Below are 8355 nucleotides of genomic sequence, written 5' to 3'. Positions count from 1 at the left end.
CCAGGATAGTCTCGATCTCTTGACCTCGTGATCTACCCTCTGCCCGCCTCGGCCTCCCAAACTGCTGGGATTACAGGCATGAGTCACCGTGCCCAGCTAGTTCTGTGGCTTTTTGTAATAAGCAATTTCATTGGCATAGAACTTAATGCTTTATAAAAGACTTTCTCATCATGCTCTTATGTCTTCCTTGCAGTAGCCCTCTAAGGGAAATAGTTCAATTATTGGTACAGATGAGGAATCTGAGGCTCAGAGAGGTAAGTGACTTGCCCAAGGACACATAATGAGCCAGCCAGGGAGGAGGCATTCACGTTGTAATCATTTCACTTTGTTGTTGTTGTTGTATTTTTAGTAGAGATGGGGTTTCATCATGTTGGCCAGGCTGGTCTCGAACTCCTGACCTCAAGTGATCCACCCACCTCGGTCTCCCAAAATGCTGGGATTACAGGTGTGAGCCACTGTGTCTGGCCTTTATTTCACTTTTTAGGCCAGTCATGCAGAGATAGCACTGGTTCTGCATGAGGTGGTCCTGAGGTCTATGTCCTTACTGGCAGTGAGGCCTCTTTATTGAAGGGAGGCCTCTTTATTGAAGGGCTGTATGGAATCACAGTTAAGTGCTCAAGCCAAGAGTCTACCAAACAAGTTCAAATCCCATCCTAGCCACCACTAACCAGCTAGGTGGCTTTTAGCATGTTTCTCGACTAACCCCTTTGACCCTCTCACTCCTTATTTGTAAAATGGGCTAATCATAATAACTTCATAGAGTTGCTCTTATGATTGAATGAGTTCATGCATGTGAAAGTGTTTGACACAGAGTAGGAGCTCAACAAATATCTGTGTAATAGATTTTTTAAAAGGGAGATAATAGGCTTCCTTTTATTCTGGGATAACCTTGGAATATACTGAATATGGGAGTTAAACGAGGCTCAAATCGTTAATACCAGAGTTTATTGTATATTAAAGGCGTTGAGTCCCTGTGTGCTTTGCAGACATTCAAGATGGTACAGAGGAGAAACAAGTGCTGGGGTCCTCTTGATAACAATGCTGATGTTCAAAATGACGCTTTTACAGCTGACGCTTCCACCTTCCAGACTGTATAGGGCACTTCTGCAGGTGGTGACTTTTCTGGGAGCTACATTCCTGGGAGCAATTGCCCAGTGTCCTCCCAGGTGGATTATTATATGGCAGCCTTGAGAGCCACATTCAAAGAGCTATCTAGGGGTCAAGACCCTGAGGAAGCATCATTTAAGGGTCTCAAAGACCTGCTGAATATCAGCTGAAAGGCCTGTCCATGGAGCTGAGGCAGGCGAAGAACAGGAGCATGGAGCATGAGGAATGTTTGTGAATCACAGAACTCAGTGAATATCCTTGACTATTTGTAGGGCTTCCAATCCAGGCCAGTGTGGACCTTTGTGGGATCCTCCATGTGCTTTAGGGCTTGATGTACTCTAAGAACTTTGCAAACTTAAGGAAAAGACATACCTTAAGTTTTCCTGGCTTTGCAAGTAATCTTTGCTTGAAGATGGGCCTACTAGAAATGGATGGTTGGTTAAATGGGGGTCTCAGGGAAAAGTGGACTATGGTCTAATTATTACTGTCAAACATTTTTCTCTGACCCACAGCCCAAAATACATTCTGCATGGTGACTTAGCATATATACACATACACACATACCTGAAGCAAAAGTTTTATTGAACAGTACCTATACTTATGTATGTGATGCATTCTGGTCTTTTATTTTCTATTTTATTCTATTTCATTAAGTTGATTTCATGATGTGCTAATGGATTGTAACATGTATTTTGAGAAACATTAGTCTAATAGATGGCAACTTGTCCTTGAAGGTGATTGAGGAGGATGTTGTTCATGAATAATGAAATTCAGATGAGCAGTGCCAAAGGCTGAGTAACCTGACTGTGTACTTTAAATGCTCATAGCAGATACAGAATCTGGTTTTCTGTCGTTCCTAAACATTGAGATTGGAAATAGTAAAAATAACAACAATATGAAGAATAGCAACATTTAGTGAGGACCTACTCAGTTCAGACAACTGTGCTAGGTACTTGAGTGGAATAAAAATATGAATAGAAGGCTGGACACAGTGGCTTATGTCTGTAATCCCAGCACATTGGGAGGCTGAGGCAGGTGGGTCACTTGAGGCCAGGAGTTCAAGACCATCCTGGCCAACATGGTGAAACCCTGTCTCTACTAAAAATACAAATAAATAAATAAATAAATAAATAAAATTAGCCGGGCATGGTGGTGTGTGCCTGTACTCCCAGTTACTCGGGAGGCTGAAGTATGAGAATTACTTGAACTCAGGAGGCAGAGATTGAATTGAGGTGAGATTGCTCCAGCCTGGGCAATAGAGCAGGACTCTGTCTCAAAAAAAAAAAAAAAAAAAAAAAAAAAAGTCCATCCACGAAAGTCCACAAAAGACACACAAAAATATGAGATTTCAGGCGATGTGGCAGACTAAATTGATGTGATATGACATCACCCTCTAGAAATAGAAGCTTTATAACAATTATATATGATACATTAAAAATATATAAAAATAACAATTCAACAGTATGCGACCACACTTAAAGCAATAAATGGAAGTCCCTAAGTGCCAGGAATGAGAAGAAGACTCAAAGCCGGCAGGATGCGGTGGCTCATGCCTGTAATCCCAGAAATTTGGGAGGCCGAAGTGGGTAGATCACAAGGTCAAGACTTAGAGACCATCCTGGCCAACATGGTGAAACCCCATTTCTACTGAAAATACAAAAATTAGCTGGGCATGGTGGCGTGCACCTGTAGTCCCAGCTACTCGAGAGGCTGAGGCAGGAGAATCATTTGAATCTGGGAGGTGGAGGTTGCAGTGAGCCAAGATCTTGCCACTGCACTCTAACCTGGTGACAGAGTGAGACCCCGTGTAACATTAAAAAAAAAAAAAAAGAAGAAGAAGAAGAAGAAGACTCAAAGCCAATGTTCTAGAGGGGAGCTCAGAAAGGTCTTAGAGTCAATAACATTTCGTAAGGGCTAGACTTGTACAGTGATGAAGACTGAAGAGCAGTCCCCAGGCCTCTGTATGTTGGGGAGCTGGAACTGAGCTCCCTTCATTAACTTAGAAGCCATGGGTATTGCCTGTCCGTGTAACAGGAATCAGCAAACTTAACCCACAAATGCAGATTCAGTAGAGTAGCTTGTCATCTTTCTGGGCCTAAGGGTAGAAAAAGAGTCTTCTTTGAGAGATAACAACCCTAAGCCTGTGACAAACATGGGTATAGAGTGCAAGTTTGCACTACATACAAGCTGTGGAAACCTTAATTCAAGAAAATAATAAATAAACTGGTCCAGAAATGGTGACCAGTTTATTTACTGGTCACCAGTTTATTTATTGGTGAACTCATGGGGTCTCAGCAGAGGCAAACTGCTCATTATAACGTCTCCTCCATAGCTAAGGGCATGCAAGTGTCCCACAGAAATCAAGTTCTGCTGGAGATGAGTTCACAAACACAACAAAGAAGGAGAAGAAATAAGCCACTATAAGAAAGAGAGTTGGCTAGGCACAGTGGCTCACACCTGTAATCCCAGTGCTTTGTGAGACTGAGGCGGGAGGATTGATTGAGTCCAGGAGTTCAAGACTCAAAATGCTGAAGAAAAATAACTATCAACTTACAGTTCTATACCCATATAATTATCATTCAATAGAAAAGTTGAAAAAAAAAAAGACTGTTTCAGATACAAATGAGAGTTTGTTTTTCACAGATTCTTGCTAAGAGAATTTCTAAAAGATATACTTCAGCAAAAAGGAAATAGACACCAAAGGAATTTTTGGGTTATTAGAAGCAGTGGTATGCAAAGAAATTGGTAAATATGTATGTAAATCTATTAATAATGACTATTTTGAAAGTATAAAAATAAGATGGGATAGGGGCGGAGCAAGATGGCCGAATAGGAACAACTCCAGTCTCCAACTCCCAGCGCGAGCGACACAGAAGACCGGTGATTTCTGCATTTTCAACTGAGGTACTGGGGTCATCTCACTAGGGAGTGCCGGACAATCGGTGCTGGTCAGCTGCTGCAGCCTGACCAGCGAGAGCTGAAGCAGGGCGAGGCATCGCCTCACCTGGAAGCGCAAGGGGGAAGGGGATCCGTTTTCCTAGCCAGGGGAACTGAGACACACAACACCTGGAAAATCGGGTAACTCCCACCCCAATACTGCGCTGTAAGCATACAGGCATTCCAGGAGAATATATCCCACACCTGGCCGGGAGGGTCCCACGCCCACGAAGCCTCCCTCACTGCTAACACAGCAGTCTGCTGCGATCTATCCGCAAGGCAGCAGCGAGGCTGGGGGAGGGGCGCCCGCCATTGCTGAGGCTTAAGTAGGTAAACAAAGCCGCTGGGAAGCTCGAACTGGGTGGAGCTCACAGCAGCTCAAGGAAGCCTGCCTGTCTCTGTAGTCTCCACCTCTGGGGACAGCGCACAGCTGAAGACCAACAGGGGAAGTAGCGGGAGCCGGTGCAGACGCGAACGACTCTGTCTGACAGCTTTGGGGAGAGCCGCGGATCTCCCAACGCGGAGGTTGAGATCTGAGAACGGACAGACTGCCTGCTCAGGTGTGTCCCTGACCCCTGAGTAGCCTAGCTGGGAGAAATCCCCCACTAGGGGCAGTCTGACACCCCACACCTCACAGGGTGGAGTACACCCCTGAGAGGACACTTCCAAAGGAAGAATCAGACAGGTACACTCGCTGTTCAGCAATATTCTATCTTCGGCAACGTCTGCTGCTGATACCCAGGCAAACAGGGTCTGGAGTGGACCTCAAGCAATCTCCAACAGACCAACAGAGAGTCCTTCTGACTGTCAGAAGGAAAACTATCAAACAGGAAGGACACCTATACCAAAACCCCATCAGTTCGTCACCACCATCAAAGACCAGAGACAGATAAAACCACAAAGATGGGGAAGAAGCAGGGCAGAAAAGCTGGAAATTCAAAAAATAAGAGCGCATCTCCCCCTGCAAAGGAGCGCAGCCCATCACCAGCAACGGATCAAAGCTGGTCAGAGAATGACTTGGACGAGAGGAGAGAAGAAGGCTTCAGTCCATCAAACTTATCAGAGCTAAAGGAGGAATTACGTACCCAGCGCAAAGAAACTAAAAATCTTGAAAAAAGAGTGGAAGAATTGACAGCTAGACTCATTAATGCAGAGAAGATCATAAACGAAATGACAGAGATGAAAACCATGACACGAGAAATACGTGACAAATGCACAAGCTTCAGTAACCGACTCGATCAACTGGAAGAAAGAGTATCAGCGATTGAAGATCAAATGAATGAAATGAAGCGAGAAGAGAAACCAAAAGAAAAAAGAAGAAAAAGAAATGAGCAAAGCCTGCAAGAAGTATGGGATTACGTAAAAAGACCAAATCTACGTCTGATTGGGGTGCCTGAAAGTGAGGGGGAAAATGGAACCAAGTTGGAAAACACTCTTCAGGATATCATCCAGGAGAACTTCCCCAACCTAGTAGGGCAGGCCAACATTCAAATTCAGGAAATACAGAGAACGCCACAAAGATACTCCTCCAGAAGAGCAACTCCAAGACACATAATTGCCAGATTCACCAAAGTTGAAATGAAGGAAAAAATCTTAAGGGCAGCCAGAGAGAAAGGTCGGGTCACCCACAAAAGGAAGCCCATCAGACTAACAGCAGATCTCTCGGCAGAAACTCTACAAGCCAGAAGAGAGTGGGGGCCAATATTCAACGTTCTTAAAGAAAAGAATTTTAAACCCAGAATTTCATATCCAGCCAAACTAAGTTTCATAAGTGAAGGAGAAATAAAATCCTTTACAGATAAGCAAATGCTTAGAGATTTTGTCACCACCAGGCCTGCCTTACAAGAGACCCTGAAGGAAGCCCTAAACATGGAAAGGAACAACCGGTACCAGCCATCGCAAAAACTTGGCAAAATGTAAAGACCATCGAGGCTTGGAAGAAACTGCATCAACTAACGAGCAAAATAACCAGTTAATATCATAATGGCAGGATCAAGTTCACACATAACAATATTAACCTTAAATGTTAATGGACTAAATGCTCCAATTAAAAGACACAGACTGGCAAACTGGATAAAGAGTCAAGACCCATCAGTCTGCTGTATTCAGGAGACCCATCTCACATGCAGAGACATACATAGGCTCAAAATAAAGGGATGGAGGAAGATCTACCAAGCAAATGGAGAACAAAAAAAAGCAGGGGTTGCAATCCTAGTCTCTGATCAAACAGACTTTAAACCATCAAAGATCAAAAGAGACAAAGAAGGCCATTACATAATGGTAAAGGGATCAATTCAACAGGAAGAGCTAACTCTCCTAAATATATATGCACCCAATACAGGAGCACCCAGATTCATAAAGCAAGTCCTTAGAGACTTACAAAGAGACTTAGACTCCCATACAATAATAATGGGGGACTTCAACACTCCGCTGTCAACATTAGACAGATCAACGAGACAGAAAGTTAACAAGGATATCCAGGAATTGAACTCATCTCTGCACCAAGCGGACCTAATAGACATCTATAGAACTCTCCACCCCAAATCAACAGAATATACATTCTTCTCAGCACCACATCGCACTTATTCCAAAATTGACCACATAATTGGAAGTAAAGTACTCCTCAGCAAATGTGAAAGAACAGAAATTATAACAAACTGTCTCTCAGACCACAGTGCAATCAAACTAGAACTCAGGACTAAGAAACTCAATCAAAACCGCTCAACTACATGGAAACTGAACAACCTGCTCCTGAATGACTACTGGGTACATAACGAAATGAAAGCGGAAATAAAGATGTTCTTTGAAACCAATGAGAACAAAGATACAACATACCAGAATCTCTGGGACACATTTAAAGCAGTGTGTAGAGGGAAATTTATAGCACTAAATGCCCACAAGAGAAAGCAGGAAAGATCTAAAATTGACACTCTAACATCACAATTAAAAGAACTAGAGAGGCAAGAGCAATCACATTCAAAAGCTAGCAGAAGGCAAGAAATAACTAAGATCAGAGCAGAACTGAAGGAGATAGAGACACAAAAAACCCTCCAAAAAATCAATGAATCCAGGAGTTGGTTTTTTGAAAAGATCAACAAAATTGACAGACCGCTAGCAAGGCTAATAAAGAAAAAAAGAGAGAGGAATCAAATAGATGCAATAAAAAATGATAAAGGGGATATCACCACTGACCCCACAGAAATACAAACTACCATCAGAGAATACTATAAACGCCTCTACGCAAATCAACTAGAAAATCTAGAAGAAATGGATAATTTCCTGGACACTTACACTCTCCCAAGGCTAAACCAGGAAGAAGTTGAATCCCTGAATAGACCAATAGCAGGCTCTGAAATTGAGGCAACAATTAATAGCCTACCCACCAAAAAAAGTCCAGGACCAGATGGATTCACAGCTGAATTCTACCAGAGGTACAAGGAGGAGCTGGTACCATTCCTTCTGAAACTATTCCAATCAATAGAAAAAGAGGGAATCCTCCCTAACTCATTTTATGAGGCCAACATCATCCTGATACCAAAGCCTGGCAGAGACACAACAAAAAAAGAGAATTTTAGACCAATATCCCTGATGAACATTGATGCAAAAATCCTCAATAAAATACTGGCAAACCGGATTCAGCAGCACATCAAAAAGCTTATCCACCATGATCAAGTGGGCTTCATCCCTGGGATGCAAGGCTGGTTCAACATTCGCAAATCAATAAACGTAATCCAGCATATAAACAGAACCAAAGACAAGAACCACATGATTGTCTCAATAGATGCAGAAAAGGCTTTTGACAAAATTCAACAGCCCTTCATGCTAAAAACGCTCAATAAATTCGGTATTGATGGAACGTACCTCAAAATAATAAGAGCTATTTATGACAAACCCACAGCTAATATCATACTGAATGGGCAAAAACTGGAAAAATTCCCTTTGAAAACTGGCACAAGACAGGGATGCCCTCTCTCACCACTCCTATTCAACATAGTGTTGGAAGTTCTGGCTAGGGCAATCAGGCAAGAGAAAGAAATCAAGGGTATCCAGTTAGGAAAAGAAGAAGTCAAATTGTCCCTGTTTGCAGATGACATGATTGTATATTTAGAAAACCCCATCGTCTCAGCCCAAAATCTCCTTAAGCTGATAAGCAACTTCAGCAAAGTCTCAGGATACAAAATTAATGTGCAAAAATCACAAGCATTCTTATACACCAGCAACAGACAAGCAGAGAGCCAAATCAGGAATGAACTTCCATTCACAATTGCTTCAAAGAGAATAAAATACCTAGGAATCCAGCTTACAAGGGAT

The sequence above is a fragment of the Rhinopithecus roxellana genome, chromosome 11 (genome assembly GCF_007565055.1).
Source record: "Rhinopithecus roxellana isolate Shanxi Qingling chromosome 11, ASM756505v1, whole genome shotgun sequence".
Lineage (NCBI taxonomy): Eukaryota > Metazoa > Chordata > Mammalia > Primates > Cercopithecidae > Rhinopithecus > Rhinopithecus roxellana.
Note: the sequence above shows the minus strand (reverse complement) of the source record.